The sequence below is a fragment of the Neopsephotus bourkii genome, unplaced genomic scaffold (assembly GCF_033783945.1).
Source record: "Neopsephotus bourkii isolate Nb327-2 ecotype Australia unplaced genomic scaffold, CSIRO-AGI_Nbou_v1 NB_795, whole genome shotgun sequence".
Taxonomy (NCBI): domain Eukaryota; kingdom Metazoa; phylum Chordata; class Aves; order Psittaciformes; family Psittacidae; genus Neopsephotus; species Neopsephotus bourkii.
Genome location: NW_026901291.1, coordinates 427,215 through 449,598, shown reverse-complemented (window position 1 = coordinate 449,598; position 22,384 = coordinate 427,215). Strand labels below are relative to the sequence as shown.

At 43.6% G+C, this 22,384-nt stretch overlaps 1 protein-coding gene across 26 annotated transcripts in view; it reads left to right on the top strand.

Annotated features, from left to right (window-relative positions):
• Positions 1-22,384, top strand: part of FBRSL1 (fibrosin like 1) — a 537,101-nt gene that overhangs the window by 195,582 nt on the left and 319,135 nt on the right. Inside the window, exon 1 of one of the 26 annotated variants that reach the window (XM_061355319.1) lies at positions 1,121-1,480. The exons of 24 other annotated variants lie outside the window; for them this stretch is intronic. The gene's annotated coding sequence lies outside the window, so the exon portion shown is untranslated. Of the gene's footprint in view, positions 1-1,120; positions 1,481-22,384 lie in introns of those variants that run through there. One more of the 26 variants, XM_061355320.1, reaches the window with a different exon arrangement.

The window sequence follows — 22,384 nt, the reverse complement described above, 5'->3', positions numbered from 1 at the left end:
TTCTGTCCAGATGAAGACAACAGCTCTGACACAGTTAGTTATGGCACCCCAGAAGGGACCCTGCTTGCAGTTTGCTCCAGGAACTTTCCTCTAATTTCTCAAGTAGCTTTAGTAGCGCTAGCTGCTGTTGCTGATGCACTTGCAGATGCTGGGTGTGTCCAGGGTGCTTGCACAAGAACCTCGTGAGAGCAGTGAAAAGCCAGTGGTAAACTCCTTTGATTCTAAAGCTGTTCTGCCCTGACTTATGTACATAAACGTTATGCGATACAGGCAAGTTGCTGCTTAGCTTTGGAGAACAGGAATGTGTTAGTAGCTTAAGATCACTTCTGCTCCAGCATAAGGAGAGAAATGATGAGGATTTGTGTCAAGGCAGAGTCTAGCCTCCAGAAGAAATTGCATCAGATGGACTGATGCTTCTGTCCAGTTGTGGTAGCTGGTTTTGTTTTGGTTTTGGATGTCACTTGCCAGCTGCATTCAGCATGAATAAGCCTTTTCAGATGTCCCATAAATCAAAGTCTGGCCTGATTAAAAAAGTCTGTTATAAGCAAAAAATGGGGAAAAAAGTACTGGATTTCCTGGCGAGTTAATGATTTTGGAACAGGAGACATTGAACTAAAAGGCTCCTGAGCCAATCCTGTGACTTGTGGGTGAGATGTTCTAGGTGAAAATCCCACAGGGCTACAAATAACATTTGTATTGTGTTACACCCAGTCATACCAGGGCCAAGGCTTATTCTGCCTGTGTTTGCTGCCTTTGATTTCCCTCTCCATTCCTACATAGGAGCTTGTGACAGATGTAGCCACTGCTTTTAATGATGGACCTTTGTCAAGCCAGGGAAAACGGACACTTGAATTCAGAGAGAAAATAATGATCCTTTTGATTAAGCCAGCGTTGGTGGATGGGCCACACACACCAAAGGGGAGAGCTCAAAGGGCACCTGCCCATAACACAGGCGATGGCAGGAAGTACGCCCGGCTGTAAGACAGAAAAATTGGCCCTGTGTTTGGAAAGAGCAGAGGAAGAGAGATTAGAGGTTAAATTGGAAAGAGTGTTAAAATATTCTCCATGTATGATGGCTGTAGCTGTGGATTTAAATTGCTGAAATTACCTTGTCAGGATGCCTTATCAGCTGCTGTTCTAGTGATTGTTTGGGTTAGATAAGAACTGGAGTGTGATAAAACCTTGATAACAGTTTAGAGATTACAGCTCTTTTGAAACTGCTGGCACTTGCTCAGGGCTCACTGAGCTGCCCAGAAGCTATGGTTGGATTTATTCCACTGCGTACCTTTTTTAACTCTGCTCCCCTTTTCTTCTTGTGTTTCATGGTTTTGTTTAAGTGCTTAAGCTCTTGGTTTGGATCATTGTTATTTTGAGACACGCAGCCTCTTCTGAGGCACTTTCTGGGAACGGTGCATGTGTGCAGAGGAGGGACCTGTGCGGAGGAGTGGAAGTGAATGCTGAGAGGAAGAAGAAAAACAAGGTACTCCTGCACCTCTTGCCATCTGATCTAATTAGATGCTGAGCTGCATGCAGGCTTTCAGAAGCTACGAGGACACACAAGGCTCAGTGTGCTTGGTGTAGCATTCTCCTGGTACTTCCCAAAATACAAGGTTCCTGTAAAAATCTATTACTTTATCACAATTCATTTAATGGGATGTAAAGTACCAGTCTTTAAAAATATATACCGTGTTTTTGGCAGTACCTTTTTGTTGCTTATACTAGTTTTGACTGTTATGTTTTGGGGTTTGTGATTTTGTGGGGTTTTTTAGATAGATGCTAATAACAAACCTCATCCCATATATATGTGCTGAATGGGACAGAAGCAGGGTTGCAGAAACCAGTGTGGTGTTTTTGTTGAAGGCGGTTTATATGGTATGGCAGTATGGCCTTATTCGGTTCTGCCTTTCTTGTAATAATGATGCCCTCCGCAGCTCTTGCACATCTGAAAGTGTGCTACTGCTGCTGCTTAGTTTTTCAAAATAATCTAAATTGATTTGTTTTTCATGTAAATAGAATTTGAAATGAGGAAGCTGAGAACAACGGTGCTCAGATGAACAGTAGGAAAATACTGAAATTGTAGGATTATGGCTAGAAAATAGAAATTCAAGATGAATTTTCATGGTGACAACCTTTTTTAGTGTTGTTTGCTTTTAGATTTTGCTTATGCTCTTTCGGCTTAATAGTAAAGCAGTGTGTTCAGGCATTCCTTGTCTACAGGTGTGGTTTTCGGTCTGTCCAGCAAAAGGCTAAACTTAAAATGTTATGAAATAACCCTGGGGAAGAAATTATCTGCTGAGATAATGACACATCTTGTGTATTGTATTTAGAAAATCCTGAAATAATCTGGGACTGGTCACAGTTAAACCTTTCTTGATTTGGTTGGCAGTGCAGCTGTTGCATTACACCGCTTGTTCTCTCACCTAGAAGCATTACCACCTTCAGCAGCATACTGCAGATGACTACCTGGTTTTGCCAGCACAACATGACAGTTGTAATTCGTATAGCAAGCAGCACTGGTAACATACTGATATATCACAAATACCCTTGCTATACAAATATTAAGAGGAGTGACCTGTTGGTAAGACTTGGATCACCACCTTGCTACTGTGTTTCCCAGATGACATGGTTTTGTCCTGTGTTGTTGAGGGTCCAGCTCTATCGGGAGCTGGGGCAGGCAGGGCAGTAGGGTTGCAGGTGCTGAACAGGGCAGATATCTCACTGGTGAAGATTTACAAGTTGGCTGTTTTGCCCTTGCATGTGCAAGAGTGGAGAAAAGATTACTTGGGACAGTATGTGAGGAAGCCTTAACTGCAGCTTTCAAGTACACTTCTTTATGTTCTGGGCTAAAATACAGGATAGTGTGTTTGAGACTGAGCCCCTGTTGTTGAGCTGTTGAGGTCTCAACAGCTGAGGCTGTTGAGAAGCTGGATGGTGCAGAGCTGAAGGTGTTGATTACTAGTGCTGTTCATCTGACCAAAGAGTTTTGAGATGTCAAGGGGGTTACAACATCCTACTCTGTGTAATGTGCTTGAATTTTTGTATTTTGTTGGGGGTTTTTGACTTGGTGTTTGTGACGAGCTGATTTCATGCCGCTTACTGATTTCTGTGGGTTTTTCTTTAGTAGTAAATCTAGAGTATAGTCTGTTCCACCATTCAGGCTGATAACACACTCTGGTTGGCACAGGCACAATGTGTTCTACAAAGTCCACAACAAAACTTTGAACCACATCAGTTTGACTATCTGGGGATGTGTAAATAATTGCAACACAAAGTACAGGGGAAAAGGTACTCCAGAATAACCAAACTTTACTTGGTTGTTGGTTTTGTTTTGTTTTATTTTCCTTGGTTTTAACCCAAAGGGCTTCATTTTCTCCTGTAATATGGGAGGAACCCTTTTGGCAGTTGACTTACTGAATGTACGCCCATGTGTGTTTGTAACTGCTGAAACACATCGTCTAAATCACTGGTAAGAGAAATCCAGATTTAAGAGGCTCCTCATATGTGGGGGAGAGTATATACCTGGCAAGTTTTTAATGGGACAGCACATGTGTTGGGGCTCCAGTTCCTGTTCAGGAGCAGGTTAATTGTTGACATTGTAAAGATTAGGTTTCCAATGTGATTTGTTGATTTTTTTGTATTAGTTAGGTACTCATATTGGAGACTTTGAGAAGCACAGTGTAAACTATCTCTAGCCCTAGAAGAGATGACAGTGGGTAAATAGGACTGTCAAAGGTGGAAGAATAAAAACGATCAGCCTTTATTGTTAGAAAAGCTGGACTGAGGTGTAGGGTGACTGCATGATTTCCTCAGGGTCATACAGGAGGCCTGTGAAAGAGCAATTAAGCAGAAGATGAACCACAGCAGAAATACAACTCAAAGTATTTGAGTTATCTAATCAAATAGTAAGAATGAACAAATAAGCTACTCAGCAACTGAGATACTTAATGAGTACTGGGTTAGATGCTGCTTAATTGCATTCAGGCGCTCATGGGTTGTATTTTCAAGTCTGTGTTTATGACTTGAGACTGTACACTTTGTTTTTTCCTCTTAATGAAAGCTCGACATTTCTTTTGTTCCAGCAAATTTCAGAACTTAAAGGGTGATGCCGAATTATCACATGCCTCACAACAAAACAAAGAGCTGGCAGCACTGCCTTTCTTGGGGAAACTGGAAATATCCCAGGCTCCTTCCAGCCATACTGTAATTTGAGGTTTAACGCTCTGTTAATACCAGTCCATCACTTGAGTGCATGTGGGCTGGGACTGGTTAAGAAAGAGGAGTTGCTGGCCGGTCGGAGCCTGGAGCTTGCAAAGGGAGAGTTGGATGGCTTTTACCACCCAGGTCAGGCTGTGCACAAGGATTGCAAGTGAAGCCCTATGTGAGCTGCCGTGACAGTTTTAGTTTCTTGTGGGGTGACTGGCAGCTGGTTAATCTTCCATCAGAAGTTTGCAGTCAATGGCTTGGGTCAAAGTAGTCCTTGTGGGTGTCCTCCCTTCAAGATGCATAGTTTCATAGAGCTCCTGAGGGTACAGTCTCGCTGGTTCCTGTGCAAGATACGATCAAAGCTTTGGAGGGGCATTTGAAAGATTTCTTTGCAAAACTCCGAGGTTTCACTTTTCACCCTAAAGTTTCATTTTGAGTCTCAGCTTCATTTCAGGTGATGCTGAAAGCAAAACTCAGCTAGCTCTTCTTGGCTGGAACAGTTACCAAAGACTATCTCACAAACTGTGTGCAGCTTGCATGCATGCAAAGCAGTAGGATAGGAAAGACATGATAGATTGTTCTTCTGGTTCTTGAGAAGCACCTTTTGGAGAGTTACAAAGACCTAGATGTACCTGCTGTATCCACTTGCTGCTTTCTGGATGGTTTGACTCAGGACATGCAGAAGGCGACATCACCTTACTGTTCCCTTCATTACACGCTGCTTTGGCAATTAGGAGGTAAACTCTGCATTACTTCTTGTGGTCTGGTGCTTGCTAATAGTGACAGGACAGTGGTGCCCCTTCCTCTAGAGCCTGACTTTGAGTTACTGTTACACTATTCTTGAAAATATTTGTATCTCCTACATACCAGTAATTCAGTGACTGTTCTCTACCACCACAAAAGCAGGAACTTACACTGAGGAGACAGGGCCAATCACTGTTGTGGCTGTGGACCTTTACACCACGTCTGTCTGAAGGAAAGGGTGGTGACAGAACTGCAACCCTCAGTTTGCTCATCTTCCTTTGGGTATGTGTATGAAAACAGAGCATATACACAAAGATGGTCCTACTAGTGAAACCACAGTGCTGTTCCTAAATGCGCAGATGCTCAGAAGTTATGACTCTGTTATGACCTGCTGGGCACCTTTCTCATGTCTCTTAAGACATGAATGATCTTAAAGTAAAAATTTAAATGCAATTACAGTGCTCAGAATGCAATTGCAGTGCTCAGAACAGTTTCAAAGTGGCCAAGCTAATCTTGGGGTTGAGCTTGATGCCAGAACCAGTTCAGTTGCATGGGATGTCAGGCTTGCATCTTGAACTTCATGACTAAACCACACCAATTTATTTCCTACAGTGAAGAATTTGAATTATTCTGGTTTGGTTTTTTCTTGCCTTTTTCCCTTATAACTTCTCAAGAAAGGCAAACTTTAAGCTACCACGCACAGCTGGTGTTTCTAATAAGACACAGATGTGTTTTGGGATCTCTCCCATCTCCTGCAACATTTAAATGTAGATAAATAGAACTTAATCAGCTATAAATAACAGCGTGTCATGCCTGTGGATCACTAACCTTCTCTGGGGCTCCCCCAGGACTTCGGTTAAGCTTAATTACTTCAGTCTACTACAAACAGCAGCATCATCAGCTGTTGGATATTGCATGGGGGAAGGTGCAGGGAGCATAAAGCAGCAAGTCAATATCCATAGCCATTGACACAATGCCCAGTGCTCAGTGTAGGATGGGATTCTTCTATTCCTGTTTTGGATTCAGTGCACTGGAGGTTTAATGGCAGTGCTACTATTTCTAAAAACATATTAAGGAGGCACCTATGAACTCTTTTTTTGTCTCCTTGGGGATAACTGCTCAGATCTGCTGGAGTAAGCTGGTGGTTGTGGCTCTTTAGCTCTGTTGTAGATGAAGGGAAGTTATTCCTCTGTGACCATTGCATGTTGCTAATTTAGGAGGGCAGATTGGTATGTCTGGCCTGGAGCATGGTGACCATCAGCCACAGGCAGTTTGTGTAGCCTGTGGCAGGCAATGTCTGTCGGCCTGCAGCACTGGGATCTGGGTGTCTGGCCAGGCTGGTCTGCATGGGAATGTGCTGCTGGGCTGCTCTCTTCTAGCAGCATTCTGCTGAAGCAAATGTGAGTCACATGCTGGTGAAGCCACTGAGACACATCTTCCTTCGCTGCCAGGTTCTGCTCCTCAACACAGCACTCTGGTGTCAGCCGTGCCTTCACTGGCTGCTGTGCAAACCATGGTTATATAAATACCAGAGGTTACCACAGATCAATAATGAAAAGAGCTGCCACAAGGGCAGTGCCGTGTTCATGTGTGGAGTTGGTACTTCTCCTCTAGAACTCAGTGCTCCTCTTTTGATCCTTTCTGAGATGTAGGCTTGCAGTGTCTTGTCTGTCTCTGTGTGATCATCACACCTCTTGATGTTGCACTTGAGCTGCAATATCTATAATATGCAATCACAAATAAGTTGTCTTAAAGGTATTTCGTGTGTTAATCCAGAGGTGCCAGTTTGAACAAGATGTCCTTTCACCTTTGCTCAGTACACAGCATGGCTTTCCCAGTTAGAAGGGCCCATTGACATCACCCATCCAAATAGCAGGCCATGACATGGGAAACTGATGTCCCAGACTGCTCAGTTGTTCCCGTTTGTATTGATATGAGTGAAGTACATTTTTGCTTAGTAATTTGTTCTTTGATATGTTTTTGGTCAATTACCACTTCTCTCAGAGCACTGCCGAGAAGGTATTTCATAGACATTTTTCTGTATTGGCTTCTAATCTTGCATGATGGTTAACATAAATGCGGATTGTGATTTGCATAGCCTTTATAACCTTTTCCCAGATTTGGTTTCTTACAGTAGGTTTGATTTACAGCGGATTTGTCCCTGCCCCGTGTATCTGCTCTGTGCTATCACAAGTGTGTGGTCGGTAAAGCTGGTGAAGCCATGGGTGCTTCAGCCAGGAGCTGAGGGCTGTCCTTATAGCTCTGCTCAGCTGAAGGGCCTCGCAAGGGCTGTCTGAAAGAGCAACGGCAGTGCTTTGTCGTTCAGGGTTTGGTTTGTGGTGCAGGTTACATGCAGTTCAACTGCAGGGAGTCTGGGTTGAGCTTGGCTCCGCACTGCTGGGGTTTTGATGTGTGTGGTGTCCCTGCACGCCTTTCTGAGCGAGAGCAGGTTTTGGGGTGTGCAGTTAACACAAGATTGCCTGTTTGCCTTTTCCTCTTGAACTGTGGCCCTGTTAGCTGCATTTCCTTCAGGCTAATGTAATGAAAAAACCCTGATGGGGTAGAGCAAGCCCCGAAGCACAGTGGCTGTGGCCGCCCTCCGGGGTGAGCTGGACTGGCAGCCCCGTGGGTTGATCCCCCCGCTGGGGGCCAGGCGCAGCAGACCGGGGAATAGTTATTTATAAGCTGTCTGTACAGATGTTTTCGTTGTGGTTTGCGGTGCATTGGTGCCACTTAGTGGGGGGAGAATTGAATTGACAGCTTTAACAGTGCAGGGGAAAACAAGGAGAGCCGGGGTTCGTGTTGCAGCCCCACCTCTCCCCACCAGCAGGATTTCTGCAGTTGAAAGTCAAATTCAAGTGTTCCAGTCACCCAAGAGCTGCTGTGGGCACTGGGAGTGGCTGTCGTGGTGCTGGCAGACTGGATGTGTGCTGACCCTTGTCCCGACAGGAAAGCTGCACTGCAAGCACTGCTGAGTATTAGGTTAAATAGTCTGGCTTTGCTGGTAGAAAAAGGTAATCCAGCAATGCCTTGTGTTACACAAGGTTTTGGCAGGCTTAAAAGTCATTCTCCGTGTGTGTTATGATTTCCACAGTTTTAGGTAGAACAGGAAGGATGATGGAATAGGATGGTGTTAGCTTAGATCCTACTTTTGGAGGAGCCAATCCATACAAGATGTTAGCAGTGTTTATTCAAAATCATTTAACTAGATTTGCTATTGATTTCCCCACAGAAGGGCCTGTGGGAAAAAAGCAAACCCTCTGCTGTGGTGTTTATAAGCAACCTACTCTGCTCCCCAAAAATGAATGCTAAGGGTACCTGGAAAAAAGGCATGGATGTCTGCTGATTGCAGTTAAAGAAATGGCCATCAGCCACAGAGGTCCACAAGAGCTTGGACTGTCACTGCGAGGTTGCAGTGGAGCATGTTGCACTCAAAGTGCTTTGAGCATCCTCTGGTTTGTACAGGGCAGGGGCAGTGTTGTGGGAAAGGTTCTGTCTTGTCAGGATGCTTAAGAATATCTTGCATTCCATTGATATCTACGTGTTTTTGTCTCATGTAGGAAAGGACACTTTAGGGTGGTTTTACCTTGAGTTGAACTGAGTTAGTGAATTGCTCTTTTGGATTTTTTCACATGGGCTCCTTTGTTGAGTAGTTTCTCTGTGTTCGTCTGCTGGGTCTGTAGTATGCGGTGCCCCAGGGAATCTGAGCCTGGTCTTATAGCCACATGATGAACTGCTGCTAATTTTAGTGAAATCTCTGGATGTGGAACAATTACACTTTTCAGTCCTAAAGAAAACATACCACTACCAAGGATCACTTACTGGCCCTAATCATCCCTACTGCAGCTTTCATCTTAGCTAGTCCCATTACCCTCAGCAGGAAAAGCAGCACTTCACAGGGGTCAGCAGGTCCCTGGGTCTGAATGTTTCCCGGAGCCCTTGGTAGCCTCCTTTGTGCTCTGTGGTGCTCTTGCCTCCTCCAGGAGGGCAATGAATGCTGGCACAGACACGTGTCCTGGTGTCACCTCTCCATAGCTCTGCCTGCAGCCAAACCTTCTGTGCACTGCCCATGGCGCACGTGGTTCCTTTCTGTCCATGCCACTGCCAAGCTGAGGGCTCTGGGGCGATGATGGCACAAATCCTCACATCTCCCACCCGGGTGTCGGACCCCTTTGTGTGTCTGTTGCGCTCTCACCAGAGGGCACTGCACAACATGTTGCAGCCTAATAAATAACCTCTTAACCTGCTTAGCTGCTTTATGCTCAGTGGCATGTTTTACAACGTTACCTGGAGTCCTTGAATGCTGGTTCCCATGGCAACCTGATATAGCATTTTTATTCTTTATTACTATCAGTGTTTTATTGCTGCCTTGTTCAAATGTGCTGTCATCTTTATTTTGCCTTGGTGGGGGGTGTGGGTGTGTGCATGTGAGCCACAAATCTCTGATAAAAATTATATTATTAAACCATTTAGTGAATTTGGAGGAAGGGTGATGATCTGTCACTGTTGATTTAGTATTAAATGGAGAAGCAGCACCATGAATGGAAACAAACTAGAAAGAAAAAATAAACCAGCAATACAAATATCAATACAGACAGCTTAGAATGTTTGATGGAGGTACAAGTAGTTAGATAGAAGGAAATTAGAAGGAGAAAGACTGCTTCTGTAGGGAACATCATAATCTTAATTTCTGTGAGAGGGCAATACTGTGTCCAGATCTTCTTAGGAGTGGGTTTTGGCCAAAGAGTATGGGAGCAAGGACCTAAATTGTTTTAAGATGGGGCTTGAAACGTTTGCAAAAGGAGCTGTTCATCCCGATAGGGAATGTATGTATTAAGGATCCATATTACCAGAAATTCAGCTGGTAGTACGGATCCTTAATACAGATCAGGTTGTGGATAAGTCATTGTTCGCACCAGATTTATACCATATTAATCCTGTGGCTGACATTTCCAGCTTCTCTGCAAGGGCAAAGCAAGATTTCTTCTGGACTGCGTAATAACTGGGCTTCAGGGCTGGGGACAGGAGAATTGCCTTTGCTGAAGGACTGCTGGTGGAGCTAGAGATGGGGTGCTGGTCTTCCCAGCCATGCTGCTCAGTGCCTGGTTGCAAAGATCACAGATCTTAGCTAAATTGACAGCTTTGATGCTGGGAAGCAAGGTGGTTTCCTGCAGGTAGGATTAACAGGGACCCTGGGGAGAGGACTTCCTTTCCTTCTGAATGCAGGGTACAGTCTGTTCCCTAGGATTGTTTGTGGATTTTACCTAAAACATGTTTTTTTTTTGCTGCTGCAGAGATAATGTGTGATAGTGGTGATGGGGATTTAGAGGACCTCAAATGCATTTCTTGAACAGGCCTCCTCAGGCCAGCTCCCAGCTCCCTGAGTGCCAGAAGAAGCAGTGTGGCACCCACGGGGCTGGTTGGGACCAGCTAATCACAGCTCACAGCCAGAGGGGATTTTCCTGGAGGGCAAAGACTGCCTTTCTGGGAATGGTGGAGCAAACAGAGTTAAAGGCAGTGTGATCTTGTGCATACAGGAGCCAGCTGGCAAACCCCAGATAACAGATATCTTTCTAAGCAGATGTTAGGAGCAGTGCTGTTTTCAATGGCTCCCTTGTACAGGCTGTCGTCTGCCTTCCCTACTCGAAGTATTAGGGGCTGCTATAAAAATATTTGTTCTTTCTTAGCTCCTCCATGTAAGTCACTCTTTCCTATTGACTGCTACTGTGCAGCTAAGCACAACAGTAGGATATAAGTATCCCTTGTACAGAAAGAGGATGTTGAAAGGACTGGGGTCAGGGCTGCCTCCTCAAGGGTGATCTCCCATGTTTAAGGAATGGAGAGGCATCATTTGGAAAGGTATAAATTATCTAGGACAACACAGAATTTTACAACCTGTACTTAAATCCTTCATTATATCTTGTGCCAGCGGCAAGGCGGATTCTGCAGCCTTTTCTAAGGCCGCTAACCTAGAGATTCGGATGCTTTGGATGATGTGCCTGTCCTTCCAGAAAAGTCTGAGATTTATTTATCACCCCCTTCATTCTTTGCACTTTCCTCTGGTTTGAGGTGATGCTTTGTAGCAGGACAAGTTTGGCTGTGAGACTTTGGCAGGGGAATTAATTCAGAGTGCTTGAAGTACACTGTTATTCATGTCCAGAACCCGAAGCAGAACATGTGGAAGCTAATCTGTAGCTCAAAATCAGTCCTTGGTTGGGAAATTTAGGGAATAATCCTTCCTGGGCAGAACAGCTTTTCTGAAATAAAAGCATTTCTGGATTGCCAGACTGCTAATTATTAAGAAAAATGCAAGAGCAGCAGCACGGGGAAGATGATGGGTTTCAAGGAAGTGGATTTCAGTCAGCTCAGAGCTATGGGCTTGGCAAACTGCTCGGAGTGAAAAAGAAGTTTGAGAGCTGAAAGTGTTTTAGAGAAGCAAATATAATGGCGCAAGTATGAACTCCCTTAATGGAGAGGACAGATGGGAAACATAGTAAGGGATTACTTTAGCTAAATCACGGGCTTTTTAATGATCTGAAACTCAAAAGCAACATAAAAAAATTGGACAGTAGGTTGACCTATTGAGAACAATTTTAGCATGAACATGCAAAGAAAAATGAGAGGGCCAAAGTCCAAATGAGCTACAGTTGGCAAAAGACATAAAGGGCAGCCAGAGGGGTTTCTATAAATGTATTTGTAGCAAGAGCCTGGCCAGGGAATGAGTTAGTCCACTGCTCAGTGGAAAGGAAAAGCTCTCAAAAGCTGCAAGTGAGAAAGCAGAAGTGTTGAATGACTTTTTTATCCTTTCTGTTCTTCGTGAGAGGGTCAGCTGCAGCCCTGCAGCCAGAACGCTATCAGGGAACAGGGGAGGAATAGGTTTGAATGGTTAAGTTAGCAGAGCCTGGAGGAATTCAGCTTTGGGGAGTTAGAAGACTGGCTGAAGCGATTTCAGTGCCATTAGTGATAATCTTTGAAAATCTGTGAAGAACAAATGAGGCTTGAGAAAAGTGGAGAAAAGAAAACTTAATGGGGCTCTCTTTCAAAAAGGGAGGAAGGAAGGAGCTGAGAGAATTTCTTTCAGAACAGTACCATAAAGATGATCAAGTTGTTTCTGAGCACATAGAAGGCAGCAGTGTCTGGAAGAGCTGGAGACCTGCAGCTCTGCTGTAGTCACTGCTTCCGTTAATACTTGGGTGACATCGCAGAGCACGCTCAGTCAGTTTGCAGAGCATGCTAAGCTGAGACAGGTACAAGCACAGGACTAGGAATTCAGGGGGATCTGAAATGATAGAAATGGTCTGGAAAAGAGTAGTTACAGCTTATCCACGTTCAGCAGAGAAGGAACGAATGACTATAAAAGACCAGAACTGGTCAGGTACTTGTTCTGCCAGAAATCCTAACAGGCAGTGTGCATGGAGGGTTTTGGGATTACAGCAGATCACTAAATCTCCCTGGATCTGCAAGGCCATCGTGTTATAAGGGAAAAAAATAAGTCATCAGGACGTAGAAATATGGTTTATTATAAAATATGCAAGGCATTCTGTTCATTGAATTCAGTTCTGGTGGTGGGTGCAATATGTTTCATTCGGAACATCACTATTCAAGGAGGATACTGGCTGTCAAAAGAGACATTAGGGAAACTTGCCACAAGAAGGCTGGTTAAGCATGGGCACCAGCTTCCCTGAGGTGGCTGCAGCTGGAATGAACCAGATGATTTTTCTACCCAATATGAAATTTATTTATTTATTTTAAACCATCCTTTTACCTTGTAGCAGAAAAGCTGAGAGATTTATTCATGCCCAGGGAGTTGTAGTGGGTAGTAAATGAAAATACAGAATTCCTACATAGTTGGAAAAAAAGAGCTTTCTTGAACATGCAGATAGCCAGGTAAGACATGAGCTTTGGGGCATCTCATGGAAAGGCTGTGTACCTGGAAGTGGCTTTTGTTTTCTTTTCTTCTTTGGCCCCAGATGGATAATAACAGTAAAGGTCCAACTCCTCCCTGTAACTTTGTCACTTGGATCCATAGGCTGTTCCAGTTAAAGCATCAGCAAAACTGTAAAATATTCTTGTGTTCTCTGTGTACCTGAAAGTTACATTTTCTAAGTTTATTCTATTGTGGTTTGAATGTTAGCGAGACCCTAATTTAAACCTTGCTGTTGTGCATGAAGTGCTGAAGTATGGCGCTGGAAATTCCTGCTTCCATTGTTGATTTTTCATATCTCCTGTCTAGCATTAAGGGTGCCCAAAGTCCTATAAAAACATGAAAACCCGAATAGGCAGAAATTAATACCAAGTTCTTCAAAAGGGAAATGGAGAATGTAAGTGGCGTCTGGGGTGACATCAACATTTGGATCCCCCTCTTTCAGTCTGAAATCGGGCTCGGGATGGAGATGAAATAGCATCCAAGTGTTTCCATGACAGGAAGAGTCTTCAGACATCAGAAGACTCTTTAATTATGGGCAGAGTGATTCATTCAGTGGTCAGCATCTGTATCTCATTAAAATATGAAATCCTTCACTGTTTCTCCTTTAAATATGAAGGTACCCCTGTTTTATCTTTTCTGGCTCAGCAGAGCCATATTTTATGTCAGATCATTGTAGCGTCCCTTTTGAGTGAGCCTGAGTTATGTGCAGATTATTTAATGCTGAAAACATTGAGCAAATGCAATTCACCTGTGTTCCTTTCCCTGGAATCTTTTCTTCTTCAGCAGCCAAGCACAGCAGCAAAGCAGCTTGAGATGAAATTGGGGGATTAATTTCAAATTATTTGGGGAATGGGCGTAATCAATAAAAATAAACCATTCATTGTGGGGTTTTTTCCTGCTGAGCCCTAATCAACAAGAAAGGATTTTCCTGAAGCAGACTATCTCAACAGGCCCATCCCAACCCCTGTTAAAATTGATGGAGGGAAAAATATCTCCCATGGACTTCAGTGAGAGCAGCCTGCTTTGAACGTACTTTTACTGTGGTGGGGAAATATGCATTTTGTCTGCAAGAGATTGACCGTAAATAACTGTGCAGATGAATACATCTGCCATGTGGTGCAGCAGTGTGAAGCTGTGTGAGAGTCAGGCAAGATAATAACAGGTAAAAGCCTCTCATTATGCCTTTCTTTTCCCCTACCCCACCAGAAATAAACTGGAAGTATATTTAGGATCAATAAGGAGCATTTTTAAGCTAAAAGAGTCATCATAACTTGCCAGAATGGCCCCACTTTTTCCACCATCTTGCTGTGACTTCAGATTTTTGGGAAGTAAGGGTGCACATGCATAGAATTTTACACCAAATTAGAAGCGATTAATGCTTTCCGGTTTTCTTACATCAGTTGTGATTAGTGCAAAGGCTTTCTACTCTACCGCCTCTTTCCAAAATGCGCTAAGGCTGTCAGATGTACATTGAAGGCACCGAAGCACTTTCTCCATAGGGTTATAATCTGGTCTGTATTGTAGATTGCTGTGAATTCTCCTGGTGTGCCAAGCACAAATTGCATTTTAAAGGCAGTATTTTATTTGGCCAGTGTGTATTAATCTGACTCTGTTCAGCAGCTGCAAGGTTAAAGTCTGGTTTGCCAGTTGGCTTTGGGGTTTGAAAGAGGAACAGCAGCACCACGTTTCTCAGCCTCGCCTGTGATAAAAGTGACACTGGAAAGAGTGGGAGAGGAGAGAGCGTGGAGATGCCTTAATTTGTCAAGGGCAAGCACTTAGCCACGCAGCCATTTGTCACTCCTCAGTGGGTGTTATGATCTGCCCAGAAATACTGCAAAGAGGGAGCATGAGGTGGAAAGTTGGGACAAAAATATATAAGGAGCTGGAAAGAGGCTGGCTGCCAAACTCGGTGGTGTTACAGTTGGCCCCCAGCTTTGCTTCTTGCTTGTCTTGGCACTCTAGTTGCAAGACAAATATATTTGTGTTACTGTTGTTGGTGCAATCTGGCTGCGTAGTGAGTGGTGCTAAGAAGAAGGAGGCTTAATCTCATGAGTCATCTGTGAATCGGGAGTAGGATGGGAGGGTGATGATTTGGGTCATGCAGGCTGGGCTATGGGGTTTTCCATATTCTCTTTCATAAGCACTTCAGCAGCAAGAAGTGGTCACAGGACGAAGCCTTCTCTCCTGCAGAGTGGGTCAGCAGTACTCTGCTAGTGTGGGGCTGGCTGATAAAGCAGAGAATTTGGGATGATCCATGAGTTGTTTCCTGCTATCCCATGGGGAAATGGGTGTGGGGAGTAGGAGGAAGAATAGCTGGTAGTTGCAGCGTCCTGATTCAGATAAAGTCTTCTCAAAGCATCAAAGAGTTGAATTCAGTCTTGTAGCCTTGCTCTTTATCTGTGTAACAGAAATCATGCCAGTGCCCAGCTTGCTGGAGCACTGTGAGGATAAATCCACTGAGGACTCTGAAGTGCTCAGATAAATACTTGCGAGAGCACAGGGAGGCATTTGTGCTTGTATGAGGGATAAGTGCTTTATTAGTAATGACCTGAAAGGACAGAGCTCCTTGCAGGTGTAGTAAGCACAAGCAAGTACCTCCTGTAGTTGACAGGCTCTTGGTATAAATCAACTGTGAATAAATGACACAAGAGGATTCATGCTTCCTAGTGGAGAAGGAAAGGAGTCTCTGCTGAGCTCAATAAAAATGAAGATTTGGTAATGGATAATAGGAGTCTAGAGGGGGTCACAGTTTGCTTGACAGGAGCTGTAAGGTCAGAGGTTAAGTAGGTGCCCAAGTTGGTTGCAGCAATATACAGGAGATGATTGAAGGAAGATGCATCCCGGGAATCTCTCCCACAGAACAGCAAGACTGGGATAGTTGTAGCTCTGGTTTTGCAGAGGAGAATTCAAAGAACTTATTACAGCAAAAAACCTGTGTATTTGACATCATGCCTTTGAAACAGCAGGTGGGTTCCAGGATCCTCTGTTTTTGACCTCTGTCTCCTGAGAATGGGAGAAACTCGTGAAGCTGTGGTGAAGCTGTTTCGCACATGGCAGCGCACAGACCACTGCTGCTCCATGGTGCTGTCTGTTCCTTCTCTGTCAGTGTCAGTGCTATTGTGCTTTTTGCACGGTGTGTTCCAGTGAAGGAGCGCTGGAGGCAGCATCCTTGTCATGTTCTTCCAAAAACTGGGTTGGCTGGGGAGCAACAAGCAACTGCTGCTGCATCGCAGTGGTCAGAACGTAGAAGAGATCCAGGCACGTACCTGGACAGGTTCTGTTTCTGAAAAGACATGAATTTGAGCTCATTAAACCACAAGCCTCCAGAAGTCGAGGTCAGGAAACAGCCGTAAATTGAGTGTCTGGAAAGGAAACCCAATTAGCTGCGTGCCACTTTTCCAGAGTCCCTGCATGGAGGTCATGCTGATGTTCGTCATAGCAAAGGCCTCCAAGTTGGTGCAGTTCATCTCAATCGATACAGGCTTTCACTCTCCTGCAGTGATGTTCCCTGGTACTTACCTTTAACTGTAGAAAGAAATTGAGAAAAGGCCTCTCTTCTATATAGCTATTCTTTTCCCATTATAATAGTTTAGCCTTTCTCTGCTACTCTTAATTCCTCCTACTCTGCAGCATTCATATTCTTCAGGCATATAACAAGTGCTCCCAGTTATTTTCCCCACTGTGATCACTGCAGAGCCAAGTTATACATCTCATGGTTTAGAAATTTTCTTTTAAAAACATGTTACTTCAACTCCAATAATAAGGTTTGGTGGTTTTTTCCCTTCCAACAATTGTATTAGTGTCTGCAGTTAAGCTGCACTCTCACCACAGAGGTGCTGTTCTTTCCCTTCTCCATGCAGTGATGGGCTTGCCCAGGCACTCCACAGTGCCACGCTGTGTCATGCTGCCTGGGATGCTGTTTTTCCTCATCACCCCTGAGCACTGTATGTGCAAGATGCACTCAGTTCTCGAGACACAAAGCCACTCTTGCCTTACTTTGCTGTTTGACTGTGTTAATAAGATGCTTACTGGCCTGGTAATCTCACAGCTAAGCTGAGGGGTTTTCAATTCAATAATGAAACTTCCACTATTACCCTGAAAAGAGAAGCCTGGAAGGAATTAATTTGGAAAGAGCTTCATGTAAAAATTTTATATGCCATCCTGCTGCCAAGATATCCTGCCAATTGGGTGGTAGTAGCATGGTTTTTAACTTCTGTCTCTGTATACAAACAGGGTGGCTTCTCCTCTTCCTCTTTATCCCTGAACAAAAGAAAAAGCTCATGATTTGAACAGATGTTTTGCAGATTGGTAGCTGGCTTGTGGGGCAGTAGGGAGGCAGCGTGGTCTTTGAGCAAAGCTTTGTCATTTGCCCTCAGTGCTGCCTGTCTGTGTGCTACCTCATCTTGTGCCTGGGCTGGTCCTTCTTCCAAAGGACAGTGATCACAGGGAGAATCCCAAACAAAAGTAGCTGACAACAGGGCAGGCTGGCAGATGGTGCCTGGTGGTGGGCAGCCACACTGAGCCCTCAAGAGGAGCAGCTCCACGAGCCAAGCTGTTGGGTACTAATGGTAGGAAGGCAGCACCAGAGAGGAGGAAGGGGTGGAGATACGGGCTCCTGGAATTGTGTGATGTTGTGTAGACAGGGGGATGATACAGAAACGTTTTGGACATGCACCAGCGAGTGAGAATCCAAGTCTGCAAAGTTGATTACAGTGGTTTGAATGGCTCCTTCCTCATGCAGCGTGGGGAGGAATACGGGGCCCTCGAGGTCTCCTTCATCCAAAGAAATTGCAGCAATTTAAGCACTCATTTTCTGAGTACACGTATTTAAACTGGTGTGCTCCGTTAGCAGGAGAGCTCAAATTGGTTTAACAGTGGCTGATACAGATCAAATGTATTGGAACTGCCTAATTTGAGAGTGTCCATGCGTGGGGGTTATGCCAATTTAACATCATCAATTTAGATGCCAGTAGTTGCATTAGTGCAGGGTGTGAATGCAGACTGCCAGGGAGAGCAACTAGGAAACAGCTTGAAGAGGTATTTTGCACTCAGTTTGTAAAGCTAGTGAAATTAATAAAATGTTTGAGTATTTAGAGCAGAAATTATGGTAACTTCTCAGAGGGACTTGATCTTTCTGGGGAGAGAAGGGATCTTAATGCTGTTTATTTTTCAAGAAAGGAAAGATATGGGGAAGTACATAATTGATGTATTTTAAGCTTGTATCACCTAACATCTTTCAGAACCATTCTTCCTAAAGTACAAATCTTAAGACTCTTTGAGAGCTAGATTTGGGTCTGGATGACAGGTGTCCCAGCATGTGGGAATCGAGTCAAAAATGGAAAAATAAGTATAATCTTTCTACATACATGAGTGGTTGACATCCCTCAAGGTTGCTATCATGACTAACTAAAGTTGGTATTTAAGCACTATATCTCTTCCTACACTTGAGATATTTCTCTCCTTCCTGGTGTTCCTGTGCTTCCCTAAGTACAATTAAAATGTTGACACCTGGCATGGCTCTGCAGATTAGGATTTGATTTTCTGTAATTATATGTTATCACTCACATTCAGTAGCAATTTTACCTTCTGTACAGTATGATAACACTTATTAATTCAATAAAAGAAATCAATTCACAGGCAATTTCCAAACGTAACACCTTGGTAACTGAGTAGTAACCAATCAGATTGTGCATCTGACATTGTGCCTTGTCATTTAATCAGTAATGGGTGATTGCAAAAGCAGATATATGTCAGATGTTAATTAAGAATAACAGTTTGGGACCATAATGTTAGCAGTGCCTGTTTTGTTATGATGCTGTGCTGAATATAGCTAATATTTGACTTGCACTTAAGTATTATTTACAGTAAATGGAACGATAAGGGTATTTATTCTGTCTCTGTGTTCCGACAGATGTATTAAACTTTCTTTTTAATCAGTGGAACACACTGAGTGTTAATGGACAACTGCATAGTACGTGTCTCTGTATGTGGGTTGTGGAGGTGGTTTTGTTTATAGTGAACGCACTCTATCTTATCTTCTGCAAAGTTGTATAGTCTTACTTTTCCATGGCTTTGTTCTATCTTCTCCAAGTGTTTTACTTGGCATCTGCCAATCAACTCTTTCCATCAGGTTATTGTTGTAGTGTTGAAAAGTGAATGTGAAAGCTGTGGGTATGCACCACCTCGGAATGTGCTGAAACCCTCCCACCTCTCCCTCCGCATCCCTTGCAGCAGATACTGGATAAAATGTGCTCTCCTTCACTAGGGACACTGCCTAATGACAACTTAAGTGCTGGCAGGTACAGGGTGCCACCTTTTACTCCATCCCCACCTACCTTCAGGATGTCTTCAAGCTCTAATCTCATGGCTGTTCACAAGGCTTAACCAGCGACTTGCTCCCCTCCTTGCTTTGTGCCTTCCTGGGTCCATGTGATTGGGATGGACCATGTTGTCTGTCATCAGCTGCAGTTCAGGGCTGCTTGATAGGCCCTTGGTGCCACTGACCCCCAGGACTTTCACTGGTGGTGAGGGACAGGAGAACCTGGCCCTTAATTTTATATCTTTATTTTAAAGATCCATTTGTTTTGTATGATTAGAACCTATTAGTCCAGTTAAATTAAGATGAGAACAGGTGAAATAGGCCTGAAACTGACATTTCAGCTTAGCTAAATGTTATCATGCTGACACAACCTTCCTGTCTGATCTGTAATTACATTAGAGTCAAGGCCACCAGCTATTGCACTCTACAAAGCAAACATATAAGATGCAAGGAATCTCCAATAAAGTTGTAAACTTCAATTAGGTGGCACCAGCCCAGGGTCCTGAGCTCTCATTGGACGCTGAGCTAATTTTATTATAACAGCACCATCCTAAATGAGCAGCTCTGGGGCATAATCTGTTCATTTAACAGTCTGCATATTCATTAAATCTTACCAATTGGCCTCAGAGTTCTGCTTTTAGCAACTTACTCATTGGAAGAGGGAGCCACATTCAGTGTTAGGTCACTACTGGCTGATAAAGCAGTTTGTGGTACTTAAAAATTCCAGCAAGAGCTGTCTCTTTCACCCCAAGATCCTGATTTCAGGGAAGTGGAAGGATTGTAGGCAGAGATGACAGCAGTGGAGGTTCCCTACTTTTCTCTGCAATAGTCTCTTTCCCCTCCCTCCATTTCACTAACCCTTAGGGGTTTTTCTAAATCACATTTAGATATTACCATCTTCTGCTGTGGTTTCCCACAAGAAAAAGGTGCTTCAGAATAACAATTGCGCTGTTAAAGTCTCTACATTGTAATTTTACACTCAGTATTCCAGGATGGGGCCTTGTTTTGGCTTCTCCTTTCATTATTGTCCTTCCTTGTAACTGAAGCAGTTAGAACTTCAGTGATTTAAGCCGAGCTCTGACAACTCGTATCCTGATGTGTGAATCTTGGCTTATTACTCGAGTGTGGCTTTCCTGAACTTCTAAGGAAGCAGAGTGTTTATTTTCAAATGTGCCTGCCAGTAATGAAGCAATCCTGTATTTTGCAATAACTGATGAATATATCTGGAGAGAGTCCAAACCTTGGAAACTGTCAGTTTTTAAACTGTGTTGTTACACTAAAGTTGAGGAAATACACTTCAAGAGGTCTTATTGTGCTCTATTTTGTGTTTCTATAATGAAAGATAATTACGGCCCTAACTCTACTCAGGAAAAGCGTAACAAGCTATTGTAGCATGAGAGCTTTCACCACTAATTTGGATCTTACTGCAAGTTTTCTCAGTGTCCTTAAGAGACTGAATAAAGTTTTCTCATGAATAGCCACTTTCATAGTTTCTGTTCTGCTGCTTATCCTGTCTGCGCAGGGAGCCCTGAGGTGATTAGAGTTCCCAAACTCTTTCTGTGGGAGGAAATGATGCTTATGAAATTGAGATGGATCAATCCATTTTTCAAAATACCCACGGATTCCACATCCAGAATGCTGAAATAATAATAAATGTTGGGTGTTGGGCCAAGAATGGAAAATTATCCCCCAGTGAATGGTTTTGGTAAGGTACTTCTTTTTGAGAGCTTTGGGTTTACTGCATGAATTTTCTTAAGGGGAAGAAAAAGATCACAAAATACTGAGTTGGTTCAAGCTGGATTCTCTGTCATAAAGTCACATTATTATTTCCTGCTTCATTAGCTGCTTATTTTCACAAGTTCAAGAAGAGCTACCAATTTGCTAGCCCATAACATAGCAACTTCTAACAGTGCTTGTTTTTAACAGAGTCTGCTACTTGTGATATACTTTGTAATCTGTACTGTCTTCAAAGGCAACTGATAAAGAGACCTGGTACAATAACGGACAGCAAACATGTTCTTAACCCTTAGTGTTGAATTACCGCTTCTCCTGAATAGGAAAATAATCTGTAACTTGTGGGGATCAGGACTGAATACCCAGTATATGTGCAGAAAATAAAGCATCCTGCAGATTCAGTGGGCAAGTTAAATGGCCCTCAGGCACCAGAGGTGATAGGGCTTTGCTTCCGGTAGTTCCTCCTCTGAAACAGGGCCTGGGTGCAAAGCACAACCTTGGTGTTTTCATAGCAGTTTCAGGGTGTAATTGATAGATAAGTTGATACTGGAAATAATCCAGAACTACTGAAGTTAGGTCAAACTGCTGGTTTGTCTCTGATACAGGAAACTTCTGTTTATTCTTCAGAAGGGATTTATAACGGGATTCTCTGCATGCTTGTGTCTATAGAAGGAAAAGCAGATCACGGGCTGCAGGGTTTGATGGAGCTAGGACAGAACAGTGATTTTTAAAAGGCAGTGCTGGCAGAAGCAGTGAAGATTTTGTAAACGCACAAGTAACCTCATGTCACACAGGGATTATTCCTTTAATGTGTTTATGCCTTTATCACGGATGGGATGGCCTTGTTGCCTAGCTATATACCATTAACTTGCTACTATTGGAGAAATAATACCCATTAGTAAGTTCTGACTTATGTATTTATTTCCCATGCTCCTTATCTGGTGTTAGTTGATATAAATCCTTCTCCTGCCAATTCAGAACATGGATGAGCTTCCTCTGGCAAAAACTGATACTGCTGCTTGTCCTTTAGCTCTCAGGCCTCATGGGTTTAACAACAGTGGTTTGACCTCTCTCTGTTCAAAGGATAACATGAGCATTGCTATCTGCAGAGATGCATGATGACAGAGTAATGGGACTTTGCACTGAAGATTACCATGCTTTTGGCAGTCACAGATAAACTCTGCCTCACAAATGGAGCGTGTTGACATTATGTACAAAAAGGGAGGAGGAGGGAGTACAGATGAACATGCCTAAGGTCAGAGCTAGGCATAGAGCTTGTGTCTGTGTCACATATGCTAATTCCTGTGCTGTCCTGTCTGCTGGACGACCATCTTGGTTTTTGCTGGATAAGCAGATGTCCTGGAGAATTAGGGACTGCTGTCATGGCCTGATGGCACGAGTGCAATCTGCTCTTTGACATGGAGGCTCTGCCTTTATTATGTCTCCGTATGTGTATT